Source organism: Tiliqua scincoides, chromosome 1 (genome assembly GCF_035046505.1).
Source record: "Tiliqua scincoides isolate rTilSci1 chromosome 1, rTilSci1.hap2, whole genome shotgun sequence".
NCBI classification, from domain to species: Eukaryota; Metazoa; Chordata; class Lepidosauria; order Squamata; family Scincidae; genus Tiliqua; species Tiliqua scincoides.
In genome coordinates this window covers 218,630,578-218,658,058 of record NC_089821.1, presented here as the reverse complement: position 1 = coordinate 218,658,058, position 27,481 = coordinate 218,630,578, and the positions used below count along the sequence as shown (strand labels likewise).

At 42.9% G+C, this 27,481-nt stretch overlaps 1 protein-coding gene across 8 annotated transcripts in view; it reads right to left on the bottom strand.

Annotated features, from left to right (window-relative positions):
* ARID1B (AT-rich interaction domain 1B) overlaps window positions 1-27,481 on the bottom strand; it is a 505,408-nt gene that overhangs the window by 409,195 nt on the left and 68,732 nt on the right. The gene's annotated exons all lie outside the window — the stretch shown is intronic.

Sequence of the window (27,481 nt, the reverse complement as noted above, 5' to 3'; positions counted from 1 at the left end):
CTTAAATGCTAATAAAATTCATCATCTTTGAAAGGTATTAGTTTGTATATTGTATCATGGGCAGCCCAATCTTATCCTGCACTGAAACAGGCAGGTCGGCTGGCCTGTGCTGTATCCAGCGCAGCATTGGGGCTGGCTGCAGAGGAATATAGGGCAAGGGGAATAACTTCCCCTTACCCCGTGTCATGCAGCAGCAGCAATAATGGGGCTACTTGGATCTGCACCACCTCTTAGGTGGTACAGGTCTGAGCAGCCCAATGCTAGGCTGGACTGCTTGGGGGGGGGGTAATAGGATTCAGCCTAAGTCCCAGATCCTGGCACCACCACCCTCTCAGGTCCAGCCCAACCAAGGGTCTGTCCATCCCTGCCTAGGAATGCAGCCATTCCACCCTCCCCCTGCACTCCCTGAACCCCCACACTGGTCAAGGCAGGTCAGTGCATACTTACTTATCTGACTGTACAGCGGGCCCCAATTCAGCCTCCAGAGCTCCTGTTGCCTTTGGAGGGTTCACGTTGGGCTAAGTCTGGCTTGACATGGGTCCGAGGGACCTGTGCTAAGCCAGATCTGTGAATAGAAAATCTGCAGATACCAAACCCCCACCTGTAGTGTGTTATTCACATACTAATGTCATAAGAAAAACCCCGTTGGATCAGGCCTAAGGCTCATCTAGTCCAGCTTCCTGTATCTCACAGTTCATCACCTCAGGGACCACAAGACATCAAGAGACCTTTATCCTGGGGTCCTCCATTGCATCTGGCCTTCTAAGGTGGCCTACTTCTAAAATCAGGAGGTTGCACATACCTGTCATGGCTGTAACCTATGATCATCAATCAATACAATTTCATATGAGTAATCAAACAGCGCAATCCTAGAGTTCAATGGGATTTACTCCCAGGTAAACATGCATATTAACATTGGAGCCTAAGACTGCTTTAAACAGGTAAAAGTCCTCCAAAGAATTGTCCCACTGAAACCTATAAAGCTTGCATTGATATAAACATGTTCAGCATCAGACTGAATATGATGCACACTCTTGAGATCTTGAATATGGATTCTGTGAATATTTATAGGAACAGGACCATATCCTGAAAATTCCTGATTTTCATCAACCACCCTGGTTTCTTGGCAAACCTTTCCAACCAGACATTGGATGCAATGTCTGCCTAGCCTGCTTTGTTTTATGGTTCTGCAGTACAGTAATAAAGGTTGTTGATCTGGAATTTTCAGAGTTCTCTTTGTTATTTCTTTTGGCGGGGACAGGAACCTTTTTTATTTTTTTGGTAGTTGATCCTGCCAAAATATTAGTGTCTATGGGCTTTCAACCGAATAGCTATTTGTCAAGGCTATTCCCCTCAAAAAAATCTGTCAAGGCCAGTATAGGCAAATTCACCACAATTCCTTTAGTTCTGAAAATCCACCACAAAATTACTTTAGTAAGATTCTCATAAATGTTAAAGCACTTATCCTATAATCTTTATAACCATTATAAGCCCTCATGGAAAACTGCTATTTCAGGAGATCCTCTCTCTGCATTCCTCAAGGGAGCGTCTGGAAAAAAAAATAAAACTATTCAGCTCCCCCTCCCCACATGTTAACATATCTGGCCTACTGTGCAGATTCCAGGACAGTGCTCAGTTCCACATACATTAAGATCATACTTAGCAGCTTAAAGCTTTGTAAGTAGAGAGATGACTCTCTTCCCCCTATCTTCCTGTAAAGAGAATAAGTATAATATTCTACATCTATATATGTAGAATACTACATATATTCTTATTCTATGAATTTGTTAGTAAATGATTCTAATGAAAGTTGATTGAAATCTTAAAACACATAGATAAACAAAACCTTGCTGAGGGAGAATCAGCATGGCTGCTGTAAGGGTAAGTCTTGCCTCGCGAACCTTTTAGAATTCTTTGAAAAGGTCAACAGGCATGTGGATGCAGGAGAACCCGTGGATATTACATATCTGGACTTTCAGAAGGTGTTTGACACGGTCCTTCACCAAAGGCTGCTTAGGAAGCTCCATAGTCAGGGAATTAGAGGACAGGTCCTCTCCTGGATTAGAAACTGGTTGAGGTCCAGGAAGCAGAGAGTGGGTATCAGTGGCCAGTTTTCACAATGGAGGGAGGTGAAAAGCGGTGTGCCCCAAGGATCTGTCCAGGGATCTGTGCTTTTCAACCTCTTCATAAACGACCTGGAGGCGGGGCTAAGCAGCAAGGTGGCCAAGTTTGCAGATGACATCAAACTTTTCTGAGTGGTGAGGACCAGAAGAGATTGTGAAGAGCTCCAGAAGGATCTCTCCAAACTGGGAGACTGGGCAGCAAAATGCAGATGCGTTTCAATGTCAGTAAGTGTAAAGTCATGCACATTGGGGCAAAAAATCAAAACGTCACATATAGGCTAATGGGTTCTGAGTTGTCTGTGACAGATCAGGAAAGAGATCTTGGGGTGGTGGTGGACAGCTTGATGAAAGTGTCGATCCAATGCGCGGCAGCAGTAAAGAAGGCTAATTCCATGCTTGGGATCATTAGGAAAGGCATTGAGAATAAGATAGCTAATATTGTAATGCCATTGTACAAATTGATGGTTAGGCCACACCTGGAGTATTGCGTCCAGTTCTGGTCGCCACATTTCAAAAAGGATATAGTGGAGATGGAAAAGGTGCAAAAGAGAGCAACAAAAATGATAACAAGGCTGGGGCACTTTCTCTATGAGAAGAGGCTACAGCGTTTGGGCATCTTCAGTCTAGAAAACAGGCGCCTGAGGGGGGACATGATTGAGACATACAAAATCATGCAGGGGATGGATCGAGTGAGAGAGAGACACTCTTTTCCTCTCGCATAACATCAGAACCAGGGGACATCCACATAAGCTGTGGGAGAGTTAGGAAAGACAGTGTTGGGAGAGTTAGGAAAGACAGAAGAAAATATTTCTTTACCCAGCGTGTAATTAGTTTGTGGAACTCTTTGCCACAAGTAGTAGTTATGGCATCTTGCCTGGATGCCTTTAAGAGGGGATTAGACAAATTTCTGGAGAAGTTCATTACTGGTTACAAGTCATAGTAGGTATGTGCAAGCTCTTGGTTTTAGAGGCAAGCTGCCTCTGATTGTCAGATGCAGGGGAGGGTACCAGGACGCAGGTTGTGCCTGTTGTCTTATGTGTTCCCTGGGGCATTTGGTGGGCTACTGTGAGATACAGGAAGCTGGACTAGATGTGCCTTTGGCCTGATCCAGTGGAGCTCTTCTTATGTCCTTATTGATAGGAACAACTGTTTTTGGTTGCATAAAGGGATTATTTAGTTGATGGCTCTTTCTTACTAATCTAACACAAACAGTTCGGGGGAGGTGGCTAACAGGTAAGTGAAGAGAGGTGTGGAGGCATGGGGATTGTGGTGGGAGGTGTTTCCGGGTGGGCAGGGTGGGGGAGGGCTCAATCTGAGGACATGGGTGGGACTGGCAGAGGCCTCCTCTGCAGAATCCTATCCCTCATGTCAGGCTCAAAAGTGAAATAGCTGGCGCAGACTTGAGAAGCTCCACTGAGTAAGGTTCTCTTACTACGAGGAGGCCTCTGACCTGCTTGGATCCAGTACAGGATCCAGGAGTAGCCATTTAGCGCTGCTGCTCCTGTGCTGGGTAGGATTGGACCATTAGATACAACAAATCTAATCTTACCCCTGGAAGAATGTCATGTATGGTATCTTCATCATGCCTTTTCAGTGAGTAGTATGCCTTCAAAGTTACATGATTTGTATGACTTAAAATATCAATCCATTCTAAGAATGCATTATGAAATGCATTAATAACAATGTAAGCATAATGACAAAAGTACTTTTTAGCTTTATGTAAGTAAAATGTTTACTGTATGACATCTACATAATGTGAAATGCTGCCAAATCAATCTGTTGTGTGAACTATTCCGTTGTGCAACCTAGACAATATAGCAGTATCATTTTTACAGGTAACTGTATATGGAATCGTACTTCCAATTTACATGTCAACATATTTTTTATGGACTGAGATTTTGAATAAGTTTGCTAGTCTTCACAGTGAGAGCCAAATAAATAAGTCTTCTACAACAAAACAGTCAATCATTTTTAAGAAAATATAATCTCTCCTTCCATGAAAACACAACACAATTTCATTGTCATGAATTGATAAAAACTGTCTGCCACAAATGCTAGATCTATGTCATTATAAACTGTCTCCTTTTCTGGTAGAAAGAAGCCCAATACAAATATCTACGTATGTTAAAAATATGAATTAATCCAGTATTGCAAAATTAAATAACTATAATTCTCATTCCAAGACTGCGTTTCTACCAATTCATTTCTTCCTGGCCTTTCTAAAACTCCAAATCAGATATGAATGCAATAAGAAATATTTTGATACAGAGTAATGTGTTTCCTCTCATCACCCCAAGTTTGTGATAGTTACTAAAGAAAGTTTGTACTATGATGTAAACAAATGCTCCCTCGTAGATATATATCCATTGATGCACACTTTTTCATTTATTTTAATTATACTCCATCTTACATTTAAACTTCAATGTAGCTTACAAATCTTCTATTAACATACTAACTGAAATTTAAATACCTTTTAAAAATACCATCTAAAAGGCAGCAACAATGTTAAAAAGGCAGAAAACAGCAACATCAAACATTATTTGCCCAGGCAAATCAATATGTGCCTCAGACTCATGAAATTGGGTATCTGGTGAGCAACCCTGGAAGAACATTCCAAAGTTCAGATGCCACCACACCTCCTTTCCTAAGGAGGCAACACCCAGGGAAAGGCCTGATATTATAAAAGATGGACATGTTGAAATGGGAGCTGGTTCTTTATTAAATACCTGGATTCCAATCTAAATGAGGCTTAAAGTTTAAACTAGCACTCTGAATGATGTTTGGACATGGACAAGAAGTCAGTAACACTACTTTAGATAGAACTGTCAAGATGCGTTCCAACTGATCAGATACTGAAGGTTGGGTTTGCATCAGTATTTTAACAGATTGGGAACAATCTAGTTATGGAAACAGAAAATCTTTATTGCTTATAGTCTAAAGCCTGCCAAGTTAAATATAATAATGTTAAATAATGGTAAGGAGATAATACTACAAATGTATGTATATTGTCTAACAAGGAATTAACACAATGTGATTTATGGCTATTATGTGCTTTAAAACAGTTATAATAAAGTATACTGACTACTACTTTAGTCTGCAAGTCTCTCACTCTTCTGGAATCCAAGTTCTAACCACGCATTCTGTTTTCTGTTTTCAAAAATTTAGAAAACAAGAACCCAGATTTGCTATATAGCCATCTCAATATTAGTACACAATACATTTACTATCTGTACTGAAAAGGTTTGTATAATCAGAGTTATCAATTATTTGTTTGCTTTTTGTATTTATAAACTGCCCTTCAGTGCAAGATTCCCAGGGCAGCATAGTATTTAGAATAAAAACAAATATACAGTGGGTGACATGGAGGCATTCAACAATACCTGAAAACAACTACAGGTTGAGTCTCAGTATTCATAAGGGTTCTGATCCCAGAACTCATGTGGATGGCAAAAATCACATTAAAGCAAATCCATTTAAAAAACAATATCCCTTCACTAGGTAATTTAAAAACAGCCTTGCTGACCTTTGTGATATAAGACAGAGTCATTAGGCAGATAATCCATCAATCAATCTCTCTCCAGACACATAGAAAGGCTTCACTCTGAGTCAGTGACCCCTCCCTTCACCCAGAGTACAGTGCTGGGAAAGAATGCAAAGTGATTATCTTTATTTCATGTGCTCAGGGGGAAGGGAGGGGTTTGCCTTGTGCCTGGAGAGAGAATGATTGATGGATTGTCAGCCGGCTGTCCTTTCTTACATTAATGAGGCTATTGTTAAATGACTTTTTTCCTTTTAATTGACTTTAAATAGAATTCTAAGCTATTTAGGGCTTTATTGATAACAACCTGTACTAAGACTTGTGCTAGAAATGATTCAGTAGCTAGTTTAGCAGTTCAGCAAAGGCAAGATATGTTCCATCTAGCTTAGCAATTTTCATCCCCTTTCATCTCATAGCACATTGACAAGGCACTAAAATTGTCAAGGCACACCATCAGGTTTTTGATAACAACCAAGGCACACCATGCTGCCAGCTGCTCACATCCCCATTGGCCCAACTAATAAATGACCTTCCCCTAAATTCCTGTGGCACACCTGTGGACCAATGTGCCACAGCACATAAGAACATAAGAACATAAGAACAGCCCCACTGGATCAGGCCATAGGCCCATCTAGTCCAGCTTCCTGTATCTCACAGCAGCCCATCAAATGCCCCAGGGAGCACACCAGATAACAAGAGACCTCATCCTGGTGCCCTCCCTTGCATCTGGCATTGTGACATAACCCATTTCTAAAATCAGGAGGTTGCGCATACACATCATGGCTTGTACCCCATAATGGATTTTTCCTCCAGAAACTCGTCCAATCCCCTTTTAAAGGTGTCTAGGCTAGACGCCAGCACCACATCCTGTGGCAAGGAGTTCCACAGACCAACCACACGCTGAGTAAAGAAATATTTTCTTTTGTCTGTCCTAACCCGCCCAACACTCAATTTTAGTGGATGTCCCCTGGTTCTGGTATTATGTGAGAGTGTAAAGAGCATCTCCCTATCCACTCTGTCCATCCCCTGCATAATTTTGTATGTCTCAATCATGTCCCCCCTCAGGCGTCTCTTTTCTAGGCTGAAGAGGCCCAAACACCGTAGCCTTTCCTCATAAGGAAGGTGCCCCAGCCCCGTAATCATCTTAGTCGCTCTCTTTTGCACCTTTTCCATTTCCACTATGTCTTTTTTGAGATGCGGCGACCAGAACTGGACACAATACTCCAGGTGTGGCCTTACCATCGATTTGTACAACAGCATTATAATTCTAGCCGTTTTGTTCTCAATACCCTTCCTAATGATTCCAAGCATAGAATTGGCCTTCTTCACTGCCGCCGCACACTGGGTCGACACTTTCATCGACCTGTCCACCACCACCCCAAGATCTCTCTCCTGATCTGTCACAGACAGCTCAGAACCCATCAGCCTATATCTAAAGTTTTGATTTTTTGCCCCAATGTGCATGACTTTACACTTACTGACATTGAAGCGCATCTGCCATTTTGCTGCCCATTCTGCCAGTCTGGAGACATCCTTCTGGAGCTCCTCACAATCACTTCTGGTCTTCACCACTCGGAAAAGTTTGGTGTTGTCTGCAAACTTAGCCACTTCACTGCTCAACCCTGTCTCCAGGTCATTTATGAAGAGGTTGAAAAGCACCGGTCCCAGGACAGATCCTTGGGGCACACCGCTTTTCACCTCTCTCCATTGTGAAAATTGCCCATTGACACCCATTCTCTGCTTCCTGGCCTCCAACCAGTTCTCAATCCACGAGAGGACCTGACCTCTAATTCCCTGACTGTGGAGTTTTTTCTGTAGCCTTTGGTGAGGGACCATGTCAAACGCCTTCTGAAAGTCCAGATATATAATGTCCACAGGTTCTCCCGCATCCACATGCCTGTTGACCTTTTCAAAGAATTCTATAAGGTTCGTGAGGCAAGACTTACCCTTACAGAAGCCATGCTGACTCTCCCTCAGCAAGGCCTGTTCGTCTATGTGTTTTGAGATCCTATCTTTGATGAGGCATTCCACCATCTTACCCGGTATGGATGTTAGGCTGACCGGCCTATAGTTTCCCGGGTCCCCCCTCTTTCCCTTTTTAAAAATAGGCGTGACATTTGCTATCCTCCAATCCTCTGGCACTGTGGGCGTTTTGAGGGACAAGTTGCATATTTTAGTCAAGAGATCTGCAACTTCATTCTTCAATTCCTTAATAACTCTTGGGTGAATGCCATCAGGGCCCGGTGACTTATTGATCTTTAATTTATCAATGAGGTCTGAAACATCTTCTCTTTTAACCTCTATCTGACAACTCCTCAATCAGGAGGGGCCGTTCGGGCATCGGTATCTGCCCGAGGTCTTCTGCCGTGAAGACAGATGCAAAGAACTCATTTAATTTCAATGCCATCTCTAAGTCTCCTTTTATCTCCCCTTTCCCTCCCTCACCATCCAGAGGGCCAACCGCTTCTCTGGCGGGTTTCCTGCTTCTAACATATTTGAAGAAGCTTTTATTATTCCCCTTAATGTTGCTGGCCATGCGTTCCTTATAGTCTCTCTTGGCCTCCCGTATCACCTTCTTACATTTCTTTTGCCACAGTTTATGTTCCTTTTTATTCTCCTCATTAGGGCAAGACTTCCATTTACGGAAAGAAGCTTCCTTGCCCTTCACAGCCTCTCTAACTTGGCTTTTAAACACAGTGGTTTAAAATGGGTGATCTAGCTAATAACAGCTAGTGACCAGAACCTTGCACTAATTTCTGAGAAGGATTCAAGGTCACAGTATTTGATAAGTTTTCAGGTCAAGGATAAATGTGGGGCTACCTCTGACCAGGTAGTTATAGCTTTGGCAGCAGCTGGGCTGTGTGTGCCACAGATGGCACCTGAGCATGAAGTGACAGTGCTAGGTCTATTGCTATCTTCAGACATGGTAAAAGCACTGCTCCTAAGTCCTGTTTATTTCTAGTGGTCACATCTTAAAGATGAGAAACACTGAAAAGCATTCAGCAAATATTAGAAACATCATTAAATCTAGGTGCTGGCAAACAAACCTTATGATGTGAACCATAAAGAAATCAATCTAGATTGTTGCCAAAGCAAATATTTAGGAGGTGCCTAGATTAGTGAGCATGGATTACTAATGTCCCATGTAAAAAACATATGACAGCAACAGGCTCTTGGATTTTTCCAGAAAACATACAAAGTAGGATTGGATTTATGCAAATTCCACACCTAAATTAGATGCAACTTTCTGCAATGGAGTGTAATGAATCATGGTGGAATTAACAATGAATTCACAGTGATAGTAGAGAGATTTATCCTTGTTTCAAACCTCAAAATAAGATGCCTTTGTAAAAAATATACTATTATTCAAATGTATAAATTTCATCTTTAGCTGTTTCTGTCCTTCATGCACATGCACACACACTCTGGTGAGTATGGATAGATAAATGGGGACAGGCCAGTGGTGGCAGGTCTCAGCTTTTCATGCCATCTACCCATTTAATTTTTAAGAATCAACAAAGCTTCTTAATTCTAAATATGCAGAAACAGTTTACAGATGTTCACTGGTCAAAGCATGACACTGTCTGTACTCTGAGGAACTGTTATTTCACGTGTGCTTCTTCACAAAAAGCCTGATCAAGGAACAAGAGATTGATGTCTAACTGACATGGTTAAAGGAAGGGATGAGGTTTACAGCATCAAGTTTTAACAGAAGCTGTAGAAAATTGTTTCTACACTGCAAGACAATAATGGTCAGTTGCTCATTTGGTGTGAAAAGGTAGGAAAGCATCCATTCAGGAACAACAGGAAAGAGCCAAACACCACAGACACTCGCCTATAAGTTAATCTCATAGATAAGTCAATGGCAAGTTTTGAGCCAAAATCATGGAATTTTCTATGACCTTTAGATAAGTCGGGGGTTAAACTTAGGGGGTGTCTGACTATAGTTTTGTCTGATTTTACCCAAGGCCAGATCCTGAAAAATAACCTACCAGTAATTGTTACCTAAGAACTGTACTGTCTCTAATTTATTAAAAGCATAGTAAAAGATCATAAGATACACTTTTGTTCTTTTAAAATTCTGGTCTTCACCACTTTTTTGTAAACACTATCAGAGTAAGTGCACTATAAACAACATATCAGTAAAACAGTGGTTTCCAACCTGGAGTTCATGTAACCGAAGGGGCACTCAACAGGACCTTTAAGGGTACTTGAAAAAGAATGAAATAATGGCAGAAAAAGGCAGGTAGTGCTCCAGAATGCCTTGCAGGGCCAGCAAGGTAGAAAGGGAGGTAGCTGGTTGGCTGTGAAAGCCCCACCAATAGCTAGTTTTTGGTCATCAATTCATGTATGAACCAGTGATTGAAAACCAGCACAGTAAAAAAGCTGAAACATAATATGGAAAGTGATCAATCACCCAGAATTTCTCAGCACACTCTGGTGCCAAACAGTGCAAAGGCAGAGTCTTCTGTTCTTCAGACAGATAAAAAGAGAAAATACTGTGATGAATACACTGAAGCATGGGTTTTCATATGGAGGAGATGAGGGCTTATATTAAGATTAATTACAAACATTTAGCTAATATGAGGGGTACAATTCATGGAAATGGGCTGCCAAGGAGTATGCAAGTGAAAAAGGTTGGGAACCACTGCAGGAGAACATTAATCAAATCCACCTTTAAGGTGTCTGGTGTGTTAAGCTCTACGTATAACATACAACCCATAACACATAACAGGGAGCATGCAATTCAATTCACAGCCCAGAGATGAGCGAGTGCAGCTGCACATAGCTGCAGCCCTTTTTACTCAGAAGTAGACCCACTGCTTTCCATGGGTGTTAATCTTAAGTAATGGTGCACTGAATTGTAGCCTGGAACTTTGTTTCAAATGGAAATGAGGATCCCATCTGGTGTTTAAAAAAACAGGCCTCTGCCAAATGTAAGCATTTGCAAAAGGGAACCAGGCTGCAGCAGTATTTGCAAAATGGAATGAGAAGAATAAAAGGTTAACTTTGGCTGGAATTTCCCAGGGAAGTTACCATAGAAATTAACAGCCCTCTAATGATCTCTGAATTGCTTCTAATGATCAAGAGGTGCCTGCCTTGAAATGCAACTGCTTGAAATGAAACTCAGGACAGGACAAAGCTGAAAAGCTCTGCCCTCTGATCGACCTTGGAGATAAGGTGAGGGGATAACTTAAGCTTGATTACTTGGCAAAAATTTATCACCCTATAGCTGGGATAATCCCCTGCGGGCTGGGGATAAGAATAGGCCCTCAGTTTCGCTGTACTTGTTGTAAGAGGCCACTAAACAGCCACTGGGTAGATGGGACTCATCAGCCTGGGAAGGCAGCTCATCTGAGAGAAGGAAAACTCTGATCCCAAACCTCCACTGCCTTGTGGCTACATCCAGTTATGGAAAAGGCTTCAGGAGTCAACCTCAAGGCAAAATCCGGAGCCGGAGTTCCTGAGGCAGTTCATGGCTGAACACAGTCACGTTCTGGCAACTCCTGCGACGCCGCTGGAACCAACCGTATTGGCCTCTGCCTTTCCATTGGACCATTTCAGCGACGTGGAGAGGGGGGATTTGCTGCATGGGTAACAGCCTATCCTCCATACCTATTTTACCCAGGCTTCGCGCACTGGAGAGGACACTCTGTTCCAGAACCACCATTCAGAGCGTGACACCATAGTCTTCCGAGACTGAAGGATGCCAACTACCACTGTAGCAGGGGTCTCCAAACGTTTTGGCCAGAGGGCCACATCAAATATCTGGCGTGGTGCTGAGGGCAGGAAAAAAAATTTAAATATAAAATTTAAATAAATGAATTAGAGATGGAATTTAGGTGAGTGAATAAATGAACGAATGGGCTCATTCATTCAACCTCTCTGGCCCTCAGAACACCCCCCAGACACAATCAGAGCACAGTTCTGGTCATGTTCAGTTGAGTCGGCCAGAGGCTTTCAGGGGACAAGAGATTGGCCATGGGCCGGAAAGTGGCTTGCTGTGGGCCGCATCTGGCCCCCAGGCCGGGGTTTGGAGACCCCTGCCCTACAGGCAAGTATCTATGGTAGGTGCACTAGAAATTATCTAAAGGAGATGAGAAGTTTTTAACTGAATATTTGTGAAAACGTATTGGGAATCTGGAGAGTTTTTGTCCATATTTTGAAGTGTGGCATAAATTCCATTGCTACTTCATTATTTACACATTTTTATGACTGAGTTTTCCTGCCTTGGTTAAGATTTCTTTACCCCTGAAGTAATATGTTTGAATCTTATTGCACCTGGAAGCTGCAGGTGGTAACTGTGACCAAAAGAACCTTGTATACTGCCAAGCTTATTCTTGGAGGATAAGGCCCTAGCAAACTTACAGCCCACTCATATGAGTTCCTTCCACTGACAGAACTAGTGCCAGGCCCATGCTGTAACCAGTGCTGGCAGACAGGTCTCCTCAGGGTAAGGGAACATTTGTTCCCTTTCCCCAGGTTGACCCCCAGCCTGCTCAATGGGGTTACTCAGGTTCACAACAGCTAAATAGCTGGCACCGTAGCCCCATGTAGGGTTGACAGCCAAGGAGAGGGGTTAAGATATGGCAGAGACTTGCTACACCACCATCACCCCCCTCCCCCTCTCCTACTCCCAAACACACCCTCCTAGCCTCTGCTCTACTCCCCTCCCACCTCCTTGCCACAGCCTTAGTGGCCATCGGGTGAGATGAGGTGCCCACGGGGTGGTGCAGGCCTTCCCACTGGAGCCACTTACTCCTTGGGTGTTGAAAAGTGCTTTATGGTGCTTTTACAACACCCAGCGGCAGCGCTGCAGTACGGGTGCTATCAGAATATAGGACTGGGCTGTTAGATGAGTTACAGTCTTTCTACTTCACCCTCACTTCCCCATCTACCGTAATAAAATTATACTGACATATCTAATAGGGTTGTTCATGATAATTGCAAGATAATGTTATGAATGTTTGAAACTTCTCTGTAAACATTATTGTTAGTTACTTGTCTCATTTCAATAGCTATGCTTTCTAGCATGTTACTGGTAGTATCAATACACAAACACTGTCTGGGATTTCATAAAAATTCAAACAGAAAAAACAAAGTGCCTCTAACAAATATACTGGCTAATATTTTAAGCATTTGTTCTTAGTAAAAACTACATCTAGGCCCACTAGTACCTCACCAACAGAAGAGACAGGTAAATCTATAATTATTCTCATGTTGTTCAGAAAGCACAATAAAGATTCAACAAGGGGCATTTCTTGAGGATTTAAGACAAACTGCAATTAGTTACTAGTAATTTAGCCACTGGTTATCAACTCTTTCATGCTGGTTACTAACATACAAGAAGCTACCCCTAGCTTATTATTATTGTAATAAAAATTCAGAGCTTAAAAAACCTGAATGCTTTTGTGTCTAAATAAGATTTGGATTCAGCTTTAAAGCTTTGAAACCTAAATACCTTGGAGGAGTGCTCTTGTTATTGGTTTTCTAGTTTACATTTTGTTTTCTCCTTTAAACAGACAGCAGAACCCTGAAAACGCTTCTAATGAAAAATCATTGCAAGAAAGTTACAGCTGGTTTTGAGAAAGGATTGGCCACTCATTCCGGAACTAAAATGAAATGTATATTGACTTACATCTTTCCAGCTCCTGCAAGTTAACAAGGTATTCTTGCTCCCATATTTTGCGCTAGGACAAGATCTGACACCCCCAGCACTCTTCCATATACCTAAGGGCCGAAGAGCAAACCTCAACTGTCTAGAACAGTGTTTCTCAACCACTAGGTACAGGTACCACCAGTGATACTTGAGCTGGTGTCTGGCGGTGCTTGCGGGACCCTTGAACATCTGCCACCCAGCAGCAAGACCAGGAACATGACACAACAAACAGCGATAGGAGATTTGTCTCAATGGGCAGAGTTCCAAAGCATGCTTTTCCGCTCTCATAAAAGTCCTCCCATCCACCCCGAATCTCTTACTGGTATTTGTCGCATTGCATCTGGCCTCTCAACCAGTCATTTCTGGTAGTACATGGACCATAAGTGGACCATGAGAAATGGTGCGTTGGAGGATAAACGTTGAGAAACTCTAGTCTAGAACGGTAGTTCCCAAATATTTTAGTATTGGGACCCACTTTTAAAACTGACACTCTGTTGGGACCTACCCAGTTTTACAGGACAAAAAACAAAGTTTCACTTTACCAGCCACTTAAACCTTTCTTTTTTTCCCCTTTTTATTATGGAGAGGGAGGCCACCTTCTGGAGCATTTGTTGAGTTCCACATTCATTGAATCAGGACCATACTGGTGGCCTTCCCCTTCACCTGGTCTACCATAAAAGCAGTAGCACAGTTGCTTACTCATGAGTAAATGTGCACAAGTGGCTCGGTTTCACTTTCCATAGGGCTTGATACATTTTCCTTGTCAGCTGGGGGAAAAACTTCTCCAGAGTTGGGGGGGGGGGGCTGCATTCATCAAATCAGAACCATTCTGGTGATGTTGTGTTGCTCTTAGCCTGCCCTTCAAAGTGGACAGAGTACAGTCACCTACTCATGAGTAAAACATGCATGTGTGGTTCAGTTTCACTTTCCATAGTGCTCAATACATTTTCCTCATCAGTTAACAGCTTCTCAATTTCAGTTTCAAGACCCACCAATAATTGGGTTGTGACCCACTGCTGGGTCCCAACCCACAGTATGGGAAACACTGGTCTAGGACACAGAGAAGCAAGATGACAGTACTGAATGTTCTGCTTTCAGGAGTACTGGGACCTATGTAGTCAGTGATGTGTCAGAATTGAAATATTGGGGGAAATGTTGTGAACTTTTCCCAGAGGTTAAATGGGCAATAAGTTATGCCAAAAATGAACTGCAGACACTTGCTGGTTAAGGTCATGATAAATCAACAAAAGACTACTTTAAAGTTTTGAGAACTTTCCAGATACTGAATGCCAAGAAATAAATAAAAACAGCTTATTTAAATAGTACTGTTTATAACGTAAAAAAAAAAATGACATGCATTTTTGCATTACCTCTCTGTTCAGCAAACACACCACACCACTACAGTATGTATCTGTCCAAGTAGGAAAAATACAGTAAAATACAAGAAGAAAAATGAAGAAAACTTCATGTATGGTAACTAATATATATGTTTACCTGAAGTATAAAGATTGTGGAATGGAGGAGGAATGTAATGTACTGATCAGGATTAAAAACCTTCCCTTGTCTGACCCCATGTGTCCTTGTCAGAAATCACTTCTTCAATTTCTACAGTATCCAAATTTTGCAACAGAGGAGGCTATAAGTTCATTTCATATGAATGGTGAGTTCATACCAAATAAAAACATTATACTTGACTGTGGAGTTTTGTTAAAATATAAGGAGACAATTTTAGTATTATCCAACTTGAAAAATAATTTCAGCATGATTTTTTATAACTTGCTATGTCTAAATATTAATTGTTCCCATACATTCATGTGCAGTCAGTTTCTTTCCTTACCCATAAACAAAATGTCCTCCGTCTTTTTTGTGGGACTTTTAATACATGAGTTGGTTAAGCATTTAGAAAAAGCACTTACATTTAGAATAAAAGGATTCATTTCCAATTACAGCTAGTGTTGAACTCACTTATAAGTGTACACAAAAATTAACACACAAGTGTATAATTGTAGTTTCATGCTCAAGTGCCCCAATTATACACTTTAAAACACTTTCAAAGGATCTATTGAGAGTATTCAATACCTCAGATCCATAAAGCCTGTGGAATACCTTCTAATAAGACAGCTGCATAAAAGAATTCTCCAAGCTATAAAACAAACAAAATAATATTTCAATCAAACATACATGCATATGAAACTAACAGCCCAATCCTATATACCCCTGCTCCCAGCCAATAAAGCCATACCACCAGAGCATGTGCTGCATACTGTGAGGGATAAGTCCCAGAGGTCTCCTCTGGGTAAAGAACATTTGTTCTTTTGCCTGGAGATACGCCTCCAGTGTCTACTCAGACCAGCTATTCTGCAGGCGCAAACTTGAGAACCACTGTGTTGGGTATTTCAGTTGACAGGATAGGATGTGGTGAAGCAGTCCCACCCCATATGCCAGTGGATTTCAGACTGGGGCGTCATGACGCCTCAGCCTGAAGGTCCTGGCCTCTTTCTCCTTAACTCAGCATGCAGAAAGTGAAAACCAAGCATGCAGAAAATGAAAGTGGAGCGATGAGCTGGGGAGCCCTGCAGGCGCTCGTGCAGGGCTCCCCGCACCCCCAACAGGCTGCTGCAGGGACTGGTGAGTACATCCCAGTCTCTGCAGCCCTTCTGAGTGGCGCGATCCTGGAGACCACGCTGCTGCCTTCCCCCCGCCCCGCTGCCTCCCCCCGCCCTACAAGGACTTACAATGGTGCAAACTCTCCATTAGAGTTTGAAAACAGCTGCCCTATGCCCCGGTTCCTCCCCCCCTGCCTTCCCCCACCCTGGAGTGCCTCCTCTGTACACCCAGGGTGTACAGGAGTGCACCCTGGAGTGCCTCCTCTTCTGCCTCAAGTACTTACTGCTGCCCGGTGCTCTCTCCTATCTGGGTGCCACGGATGTGCCTTATGGCACATTTGTGACACCTAGCACAATAGGATAGAGTCCTTAAGTTACAGAGTGAGCCTGCTCCTTGTTTCTGTGAGATTTTTTGTCTAATCCCACCAAAAAGTTTCCCTCCAAGACAGGATCATCTATTTTATACAGCAAGGAAGGATCAAAATGTGGAAGGAAGGACCTTAAAGGAAGGACCTCTAAACAGAAGTAGAAAAAAGCTCATACTCCTGAAAACCTCATTCCTTTCCACATATTATCTTCTTCATGGATACTGAGAAACAAACCATAGTAATACCATATAAAATATAATGTAAATGTTTTTGTAAAATGAAAATCATTAAAAACCTTGTAGCACAACAGATTTATTTTTAAAATGTATCCCAAAATAAGACTATTGTGTTACAAAAACTGTCATGGTTAAATATTTTCTATAAGTATTAAATCCAATTTTTGGAGAGGGGTTCTCCTCTAAGGAAACCCCAGTTTTTTTGGATAAAGAACAGAACTTAGCAATGAGGGGAAAAAATCTTCTCTATTAAATTTGGACAGGCCAATTACATAAAGTATCTGTGGCTGAGGCATCTGTTGTTAGACAGACTCACTATAATTAAGTCAGGCAATAATAATAATGTGTCACCCACTGACACACCGCTTACTAGGGAGAACAAAACACACTCAGGACTTATCCAACAAGATAACGTAGGACATTTTACCCATAACTTCTGCATTCAGTAGTAGTAGAAGGAGGAGGAGGAATAGAAGTAGGAGGAGTAGGAATCTTTATTGGTATAATTAACTGTTGCATTTGGTGGAGGGTGTATTCTCCAAAAGTATCATAAAATGATACCAAAATATCCTGCTGCGCCACCATTCCCACCACATTATGAGGACCAGCACGCCACTTGCCCTAAGAAGGACAACCCCTCAGACAGAGACTCCCATCCCTTTCTAAGGGCAAATGCTGAGAGAAAATCTGCCAAAAGATAACTGATGGCACCAGAAGCAAGAATAGCAAGCTTTTTCAGCAAATAAACCCTCAGACTGGAATGAAAACGTGGTTGCAGATCACATGTTTTTCAACTCATGGGTGTGATCCCCCATGGAAAACTGCAGGTCTGATGTGGGCCTCAGAATTTTTTTCCATAAAGTTCTGATATGGTGGAGGCATAAAGTTGCAAGAGTGATTAAACTGAACGTGGAATTTCCGGTTTCGTCATGCTTGCAACTTTCACTATTTAGAAGCCGTGGAGAGCCCTGCAAGCGCTCTGCAGGCTCCCCACACCCCCTGGACCCCCTGAGCATGTATGTTTTGTTAAAAAATAGCACCCACCTCCCCCCCCCGCAGGGGCACGATCCTGGGAATTGCTTTGCTGCCCCTGCCCCCCCCCCCGCAAAGACTTACCCCAGGAGTAAATCTCCCAAATCCTGGCCCTGGGGCACTTGCGGCCCTTGAGGTCTCTCAATGCGGCCCTCAGGGAGCCCCCGGTCTCCAATGAGCCTCTGGCCCTCCGGAGATTTGTTGGAGCCCACACTGGCCCGACACAACTGCTCTCAGTGTGACGGCAACTGTTTGACCTCTTGCATGAGGGCCCCCTCCACTGCTTGTTGTTTCACGTCTGTGATGCAGTAGTAGCAGCAAAGGCTGGTCTTGCTTAGTGGAAGGCCTTTTATAGGCCTTGAGCTATTGCAAGACCTTCATTCATTCATATAAGTTCATCTTTAATATATTCATTTATGTAAACTTACATAAATTTATTCAAATTTAAAATGTAAATTAATTCTTTTTTTCCCGGCCCCCGACACAGTGTCAGAGAGATGATGTGGCCCTCCTGCCAAAAACTTTGGACACCTTTAATGCATCCAACAGGTAAATTCTATTGCAATGATTCTAGCCATAAATCTACTCTTTAGTGCAAGTATATTTTTCTGCCTTTCACAAGAAATATTTTATCAATTTGTACAAAAAGTATGCTTAAGAAGCACCTCATACATCTTATACATGGATTCCAGAAGGCTAATTGAAAATGTTCACATTTTTGACACAACATTTTAAAAAGTTCATTTTAGACACAAGAAGTGGCTCAATACAACATGCTTTCAGTTTTAGAAGTGTAAAAAATGATAATTATTAGTCTATGCAGTCTCTCTTCAGTATAAAATGTGTTTCCTCAGTCAACTGCTCATAATAAATCTAAACATAATCTTTCACTTTAAAAGTAAAATATTTTTCATTACTTGCAAAGCAGGGGAGGATATGTATTTTAAACAGAAAAGTTTGGTGAGGTCACAATGCTTCTACAATATCTAGCAAAACAGATTTGTATGATACCTTAAAAATTCTAAATTTCACCAGAACAAGGGTACAGTCATGACTGAAATGTAATTGCTAAGGTTCGGAATTCCTCCCCCCCCCCAACATTTCCTGGTTCTTCTTTTCTACAAACAGATCAATTACAGAAAACCATACATACTTCTTGAACATCCTAATCAACCACAACAATCATTTCTTACTTACAATATCCCATTAGTCCCATCTTCCCCTTCCTCTACTTGTTTCACAACATATTACTTTGAATTAGAACTGAGTTATGTAATATGGACTGTGTTGTCTCAAGTAAGGTATAACTGATGATAAATGGAATTCATACCCATAATCAAACATCAGTGGATAAATTTATTCTGCTCACAATGCACGTGAAGAATCTGGCACTCTTTTTTCCTTTATCAAATATTTTTTTTAAATAAATGAATGCAGAGCTACAGCCCAATCCTGAGCTGCCCGGGTGCAGGGCTGCAGCGGCGCTGAAAATGGCTGCCCTTACATCCTGTGAGCTCTGGGCAGCCATCGGCGGCTCCTTGGGAGAAGGGGACTTTTGACCCCTTCCCCTGGGTACAGCGAGTAGTTCCACAATGGGGCTACTCGATTCTCAGTCAATCAAAAGGTAGGCAGAGAATCAAGAGCCTCCGTGTTGGACAGTGAGCCCAACACAGAGGCTGTGGATCCAGTGGAGCTTTGCTCCACCGGTCCTGCCTCCCTCCATCCCCACTCCCTCCCCCAGCACACCTCTTCCCCGGCCCCCGCCTCCCCAGAACGCCTCCTCCCCACCTTCACCCCGCCCACCTCTCCCCATGCCCCCACCTACCTCTCCACTGTTTGGCTGGCCGGTGCTGGGCTACCACTGGCGCACGCCTGGCAAGTAGGGCCTGCAAACGTGCCTTACAGCGCATTTGCAACAGTAAGCCGGCACTCACTGTTCAGGATTGGGCAGTCAATACGTTATTAAACTGGCTTTGCACATTGTACCCTTTTTATTTTACATATATACCAACTTTAAAAATGCCATTCTCATAAGGCAGCTAACAACCTAAATGAGACTATAATACACAATAACACATCATATTATTATTATTATTATTAACAACAGTATTTATATACTGCTTTTCAATGGAAAGTTCACAAAGTAGTTTACAGAGAAAAACAGTAATTGGGTTGTAGTCTAACTCTAAAACCTACCCATTTATTCACAAATTACAAATGTAGGAGGTAATTTCCCTACCTCAGCAATTTTCATAATCCATTTGTCCAATGTGAGCCTTTCCAGGGAGATTCTTTTATTATGTGGCATTCCTATCATGTATATAAAAGACTGCCTTGTTCATGTTGGTATTTTCAGCATTCACTATAGGCTTTATCTGAGTGTATTCTATACTTTTTATCAGTGAGAAATTAGTTCACAGTTACTTTTTATACAACATTTGAATGTACTGTCTACTTTTTTATGTAATCCCAAATTCAATTTTCAACTCCTTGGAACATTTATTTTGAAATGGGTTATCTATATACAGGTACTTGTATATACAACATCCTGTGGCCTTTGCAAACACTCCCTTTTTCTGAATCCCACATATCAGTACTCTCCAAGATACTATTAATGTATTCAGTAACAACCCATCATTAAGGATAGATTACATGTTTGATTTACTGTCTAAACCCACCTGTTCCAGTCAAAGTTTGTTCAAAAGAGGTTACTTGATTCCAAATTATCCAATCCTATAATTCCATGTTCCTATAATTCCAATCCTATAAATCCAATTCATGTTTCTATAGAGTCTCAGACATTAATTAATTCCTCTGGATTAAATATTTAACAAAACAATCCTGTGGGCCAGCTAGGATGGCTAACATTACACTGGGGTTTACACTGTTCTAACTAGCTGGGATTCTAGGCTCTCTCAGCATCAAAGTCAACAGCACAATAACAGAAACAGAAAATGAAGGTGCAAAATAGCAACAATGATGACCATTCCCACAGAGTCCCTGAGCAACTCTGAAACCATCCAATAATCATAACACCTTTTGAAACTATGCTCCCACCTTAGCCACATATGGTGTACACCTATAAACAGACAATGATGATAGGTAAACCATGGGCGCAATCCTATCCTGCACTGGAACCACCAAGCCAAACAGCTTGCGTTGTATCCAGCGTGGGATAGGGGCCCAAAGTGGCTCAGCCAGAGGTAAGGAGATACATTTCCTCGTTCTTCCAGGTAAGGCACCCTGGCCCCTATGGGTCTTCTTGGACATACGTACCACCTCTGGAAGTGGTACAAGTCCAAGGAGAACGGAGCAGCTTGAGGCCGCTCCGAATTCCCCAGGAATGGGGGTTAGGATCCAACACAACTGCCAGGTCCCAGCCACACCTCCAGTTCCCTGCCTGCCCTGGGGCCACCCACCACCCGCCCTCCCCTTGCCCTGAAACACCTCCCTCGCACTCACCCCAGAGCCTTGTGTCAGCCCAGCTGGGCTGGGCTGGGCTGGGCTGACACAAGGATCAGTGCCTCTGCTGGTGCAGAGGCTTGTGTCAGCCTCCACTGACTGGTGCGCCTCTGTGCGCCAGACTTGCCAACTCCCAAGGAGGCACAAACGTGCCCTACGGCATGTTTGCAACCCTCCTGGGCCAGCACAAGGGACTTGTGCCGGCCCAAGGGCGCCTCGCCTCTGGATTGCACCCCATGATAATGACATCGAACTCTTTCCATACCACTTCCCACATAGTGAACATAAGAACATAAGAACAGCCCCACTGGATCAGGCCATAGGCCCATCTAGTCCAGCTTCCTGTATCTCACAGCGGCACACCAAATGCCCCAGGGAGCACACCAGATAACAAGAGACCTCATCCTGGTGCCCTCCCCTACATCTGGCATTCTGACTTAACCCATTTCTAAAATCAGGAGGTTGCGCATACACATCATGGCTTGTACCCCATAATGGATTTTTCCTCCAGAAACTCGTCCAATCCCCTTTTAAAGGCGTCTAGGCTAGACGCCAGCACCACATCCTGTGGCAAGGAGTTCCACAGACCAACCACATGCTGAGTAAAGAAATATTTTCTTTTGTCTGTCCTAACCTGCCCAACACTCAATTTTAGTGGATGTCCCCTGGTTCTGGTATTATGTGAGAGTGTAAAGAGCATCTCCCTATCCACTCTGTCTATCCCCTGCATAATTTTGTATGTCTCAATCATGTCCCCCCTCAAGCGTCTCTTTTCTAGGCTGAAGAGGCCCAAACGCCGTAGCCTTTCCTCATAAGGAAGGTGCCCCAGCCCCGTAATCATCTTAGTCGCTCTCTTTTGCACCTTTTCCATTTCCACTATGTCTTTTTTGAGATGCGGCGACCAGAACTGGACACAATACTCCAGGTGTGGCCTTACCATCGATTTGTACAACGGCATTATAATACTAGCTGTTTTGTTCTCAATACCCTTCCTAATGATCCCAAGCATAGAATTGGCCTTCTTCACTGCCGCTGCACATTGGGTCGACACTTTCATCGACCTGTCCACCACCACCCCAAGATCTCTCTCCTGATCTGTCACAGACAGCTCAGAACCCATCAGCCTATATCTAAAGTTTTGATTTTTTGCCCCAATGTGCATGACTTTACACTTACTGACATTGAAGCGCATCTGCCATTTTGCTGCCCATTCTGCCAGTCTGGAGAGATCCTTCTTTAGCTCCTCACAATCACTTCTAGTCTTTACCACACGGAAAAGTTTGGTGTCGTCTGCAAACTTAGCCACTTCACTGCTCAACCCTGTCTCCAGGTCATTTATGAAGAGGTTGAAAAGCACCAGTCCCAGGACAGATCCTTGGGGCACACCGCTTTTCACCTCTCTCCATTGTGAAAATTGCCCATTGACACCCACTCTCTGCTTCCTGGCCTCCAACCAGTTCTCAATCCACGAGAGGACCTGTCCTCTAATTCCCTGATTGTGGAGTTTTTTCAGTAGCCTTTGGTGAGGGACCGTGTCAAACGCCTTCTGAAAGTCCAGATATATAATGTCCACAGGTTCTCCCGCATCCACATGCCTGTTGACCTTTTCAAAGAATTCTATAAGGTTCATGAGGCAAGACTTACCCTTACAGAAGCCATGCTGACTCTCCCTCAGCAAGGCCTGTTCGTCTATGTGTTTTGAGATCCTATCTTTGATGAGGCATTCCACCATCTTACCCGGTATGGATGTTAGACTGACCGGCCTATAGTTTCCCGGGTCCCCCCTCTTTCCCTTTTTAAAAATAGGTGTGACATTTGCTATCCTCCAATCTTCTGGCACCATGGCCGTTTTGAGGGACAAGTTGCATACCTTAGTCAAGAGATCTGCAACTTCATTCTTCAATTCCTTAATAACCCTTGGGTGGATGCCATCAGGGCCTGGTGACTTATTGATCTTTAATTTATCAATTTAATTTATCAATGAGGTCTGAAACATCTTCAGTGCACAAGAACACTGCTAGGAAAAGTCCACAAAGCCTTCTCAAGCAGAGCTGTCGCCATACTCAAGGGATCCCTGAGGTAGGTTTTCAAATAGCCGGTACCCCAAACACAGAGAAAAACAGAGCAACATTTCTGCCAGGGAAACAGCCAGGGCTACACAGAGAAGAAAGAACTATGTTTCCTATCTGCAGTCAGCATGCTCCATAGTCAATGGGCAGGGAGGATATCCACGTGTAGAATCAAAAGGTTAGCACAGGCCTGTTTACCCATGAGAAAGGTTATGGATGGCCAAGGATTTCCACAATGCTAGTAACATTGAACAGCATGTCTGTTTCGCTGCGAGAGGAACAAAAGTTTTGAAATGGAAAGGGAGGAAAAACATTTGAGCAAGGAAGAACAGAGGGAACCCTATCAGCTGCCCAGTAGCTTGCTGAGAAATAACACTGGCTATGGGAAACAAAAGAGTCCCATACCTGGGAGACGGAAATGCAGCCTACCTTCACAGGAGCAGGGACAAAAGGGTGCGGATAGCAGGACAGAACCTGCTCTTCCTGTTCCACAGAGCAACACTCTAGTCTAGTGTATACAACAGAGTGAGAGCAAGAAGGGAGGACGGGGCTCTCCAGTGACTTCAATGTTTTAAAATATACATCACCTCTTAGGCAAACATTATCACTACACCAATATGACATTACTACAACCAGTATATCTCTGTTTCAAGCTGGTACAAGAGGTAACAAAATGTGACATGCCAGCAAAGTTTTTGACACGCCAAGCCCAAAAGGTTCACCATCACTGGCCTACACTGTCACTTTGCATTCAAGCTTTTCTTCACCTTTTGCACCACTCTGATTCAGAAGATCACTTGGTCTTGGCAACTTAGGCCAGCAATTCCTGAAACACTCAGAACTCAAACCAGCAGAAACTGATAGACAACCTTGATCTCTTGCAGATCTGGCCTATGACCCACATTTGGCCTATGACCCCTTTTCTCTCCCTCTCCATTACTGCAAAAGTGAGTTTCCACGGCAAAAAAACCCCAAAAAGATTGGCAGAATTAGGTCATATTGTCCATTATAATCTATGTCCCAACTACTAAGAGAAAAACTATATAATACCCTGCAGTTACATGTAACAAAGCCTGAACAGCCCCTTCTCCTTTGCAAAGTACCCTCAGAAACAGGCAATTTGCACGAGGGAAGGGTTGGGAGGGAAGGTAATGCTTAACCTTATTCCATTAGACTGTTTCCATCTGAAACTTTTCCCAGCTTCTAAACAGCTTTTACTGCTCCAGAGTACCAGCCACATGCTTGTAAGATAAATACAGGTCTGACTGGTATAAAAGCAGTTAAAGGGAGAAAGTTTCAGGGGGAAAGCAACTTACAGCTGGAAAGGAAAGGGTTAAGCACTAGCTTGCTTTCTTTTCATATGCAAAATTGCTGCTTCCTGAACCAGGGTTTGCTTGCATGCTTGGTTTATGCCTCAGAGTTCACATTTACAGCATTAACATGGTATTAACATTTATTTTTGTAGGAAAAACAATTAAAATTGCTTAAAGCAAATACAGAAAACAATCAGACATGCTTATCCAAATTAGTGAAGCAGACAAGAGAAACAAGAGCTCCTTCCTGGTCTGAGGATACATACATATATAAGACAATCTTCTATTTTTGTGAAAACAAACATCAGAAGACATCGAAATCGTCGACTGTGCACTCTTAGCAACTTTATTTTAAAAGCTGTCAGTCAATCCTGCATTATCAGGTGAGAAAGTGGAACATGCAGTTATGATTAGAAAGCATCAAGTTTTCAACTGCACTAACAGTTCCTTCTTGATTTATACTTATTTTTTCATACAAGTATGATGACACTTAGAGGGGAAAAAATTTATCTGTAAAATTTTGTCAAATAAACTGCAAATAACTGCAAAAAGCATCAATTCCCGAACAGGTTTCACTCTATTAATTTACTACTGCTTACTAGGAAAGTAACACAATTCTTTACCTGTTTGTACGTAGAAATAGTTTTATCATTCATGTGTGAATGAGTAACAAATCCCACTATACAAAAGTGCACTTCAGAAAGTTACTAATTTACAATCAGAACAAAGAGATGTAAGCAGTTAGCCAAGATGAACAAGGGAAAAAATAAGGACAGGTTACTCCACATATACTTTATCCATCAATTCTGACATTAGGAAAGACTTGCAGTAACACTTCCAAAAATACTGTATTAAGTTTCTCTACTTTCACAAATATCATGGTTTATTTGTTGAATAGAGGAAGACTTTGGACATACTATTAAAATTGAAAATCTGGATGACCCCATGACTTTATTTTGTTTTGCTAGGATGAGGAAAATATTTGTTTCAAAACTACCTACGTATCTTACCTGAAATAGTTTTTATTCCATGTGCTTATTCATTTATTATTTTTTTAATTTCTAAACTGCCTTCTACCAAAGGTCACAAGATATTAAAAAATTTAAAAACAAAATAAAGACAGAGCAACAATGAAATTAATCTAAAAGACTGCAACAATTTAAAACAGCCATGCAGCACAATCCCAAGCTGCACTTGGGCCAGTGCAAGTCCCTTGTACCGGCCCAGGAGGGTCGCAAACATGTTGTGAAGCACATTTGCGCCTCCTCATGAGCAAGCTGCACCAGCACACGGAGGTGCACCAGCACATGGAGGCTGAATCCAGCCTCCTTGGTGGCTTGCACAGCAAGCCTTGCCTCGGCCCAGCTGAGCCAATGCAAGGCTCTAGGGTGGGCGGGGAGGAGGTGGGAGAGAGGTGTTCCTGGGCGGGGACAGGGCTGGTGGTGGGCAGCCCCAGGGGTGGGTGGGTGGGCAGGCGGGCGTGGAGCAGTTATGCCAGATCCCAACCCCTGTTCCAGGGAGTTCGGAGAGGCCTGAAGCTTCTTCACTCTTCTCAGTCTTGCACCACCTCAGGAGGTGGCGCAGGTCCAAGGAGACCCATAGGAGCCAGGGTGCCTTACCCAGGGGTAAGGGGAACGTTTCCCCTTGCCTCTGGTTGAGCTGATTCTGGCCCCCAATCCTGCACTGGATACAGCGTAAGCCTCTTGGTTTGCCTGTTTCAGTGCAGGATAGGATTGCGCTCTTAATGATTAAAAACATCAGCAGAAAAAATGCAGTATTCACTTGGAAATACAAAGCTGAAAGCCCAGGTAAACAAAAATATTTCTACCTGCCAACTAAACCTATCCTAAGGGATAACTGCCTGGTATACCTCTTTGAACAGGGTGTTCCATAGCTGCAGCATCTCTACTGAAAAGGCCCTAACCTAAATATTTCAAATATCTATTACAGTTGTTCTTTCCTATTATGCAGTCATTTTTGTATTTGTTAATTCTCTTTGTTTAGGTACGTAGGTTTACCTTTACAGCTAGGAGTCTTAAAACCCAATCTGATATAACTACAATCCTGCCAGCATAGAAGTATGTTCGGCAATGAACTTGCTGCTAACACTGGAATAACACCAGAAAAGCGCTGCACCAACGTAGCTTGGATGTCATCGGCATATCAGTGAAAGTCCTCTGAGGGGAGGCCAAAAAAAGAAGAAGAATGGGAAGTGACATGAAAAGGACAAAGACAAGGAGTCAATGTACCAAACATACTATCTCCCCTTCAGACAATGGACATGCCCTTGACACCCGAAAAACTCTGTGTCAACAACAGATTTGGTACAAGTTACATTAACCCTACAAGGGACAATGGAAAAGAGGAAAAAATAGTAAAAAAATTGCACCTCCTGCCACCCCAACCTTCCACGTTCATACAATGGATCATAGGATACAGACTATATTTGGCAGCCAATCACACCACAACCACCTCAGTATTGAAATCCCTGCCAGGGAGACAATAGCACATTTTTTCAGAAGCAGGACACAAGGTTATACAGGGGACTCTTGGTATCCATGGGAGATCTGCTCCCTAACACCCTCCCCCCCACAGATACCAATTTCTATAGATAAATTCATGAGCCCTGAAAAACTGGAAGTGCTTGCCACAAGGCTCCCACAAGCATCTGAGGTGTGGGAGCACTTTCTGGGGAAGCTGGGAAGCTTCACATGGCCTCCCCACACCTCAGAACACCTATTAGATGTGACCAGTAGTTACTTCCGCTCACATCCAGGAGGTCAAGTGAGGCCCTCCAGTGCGGGTTGGCACCTGTGTTAGGTCAAATCTGCAGGTGCCAAATCTGTGGAAAAGATGGGCCCACTGTAGTCCTCTGATCCATCAAAGAGGAACTTTGATGGTGGGAACCATGACTCCAAAAGACATTTGGAGCACAGAGGGAGCACCTTACACAAACGATCTCTAGTCCCTCACAACATGTATGGCAAGATAGTTTGCTAACATTCATCTTCTCAGAATTTTATTGCAAGCATTTTGCCCCCGGAGAACTCCATGGACTTCCAACTGAAAGCTCT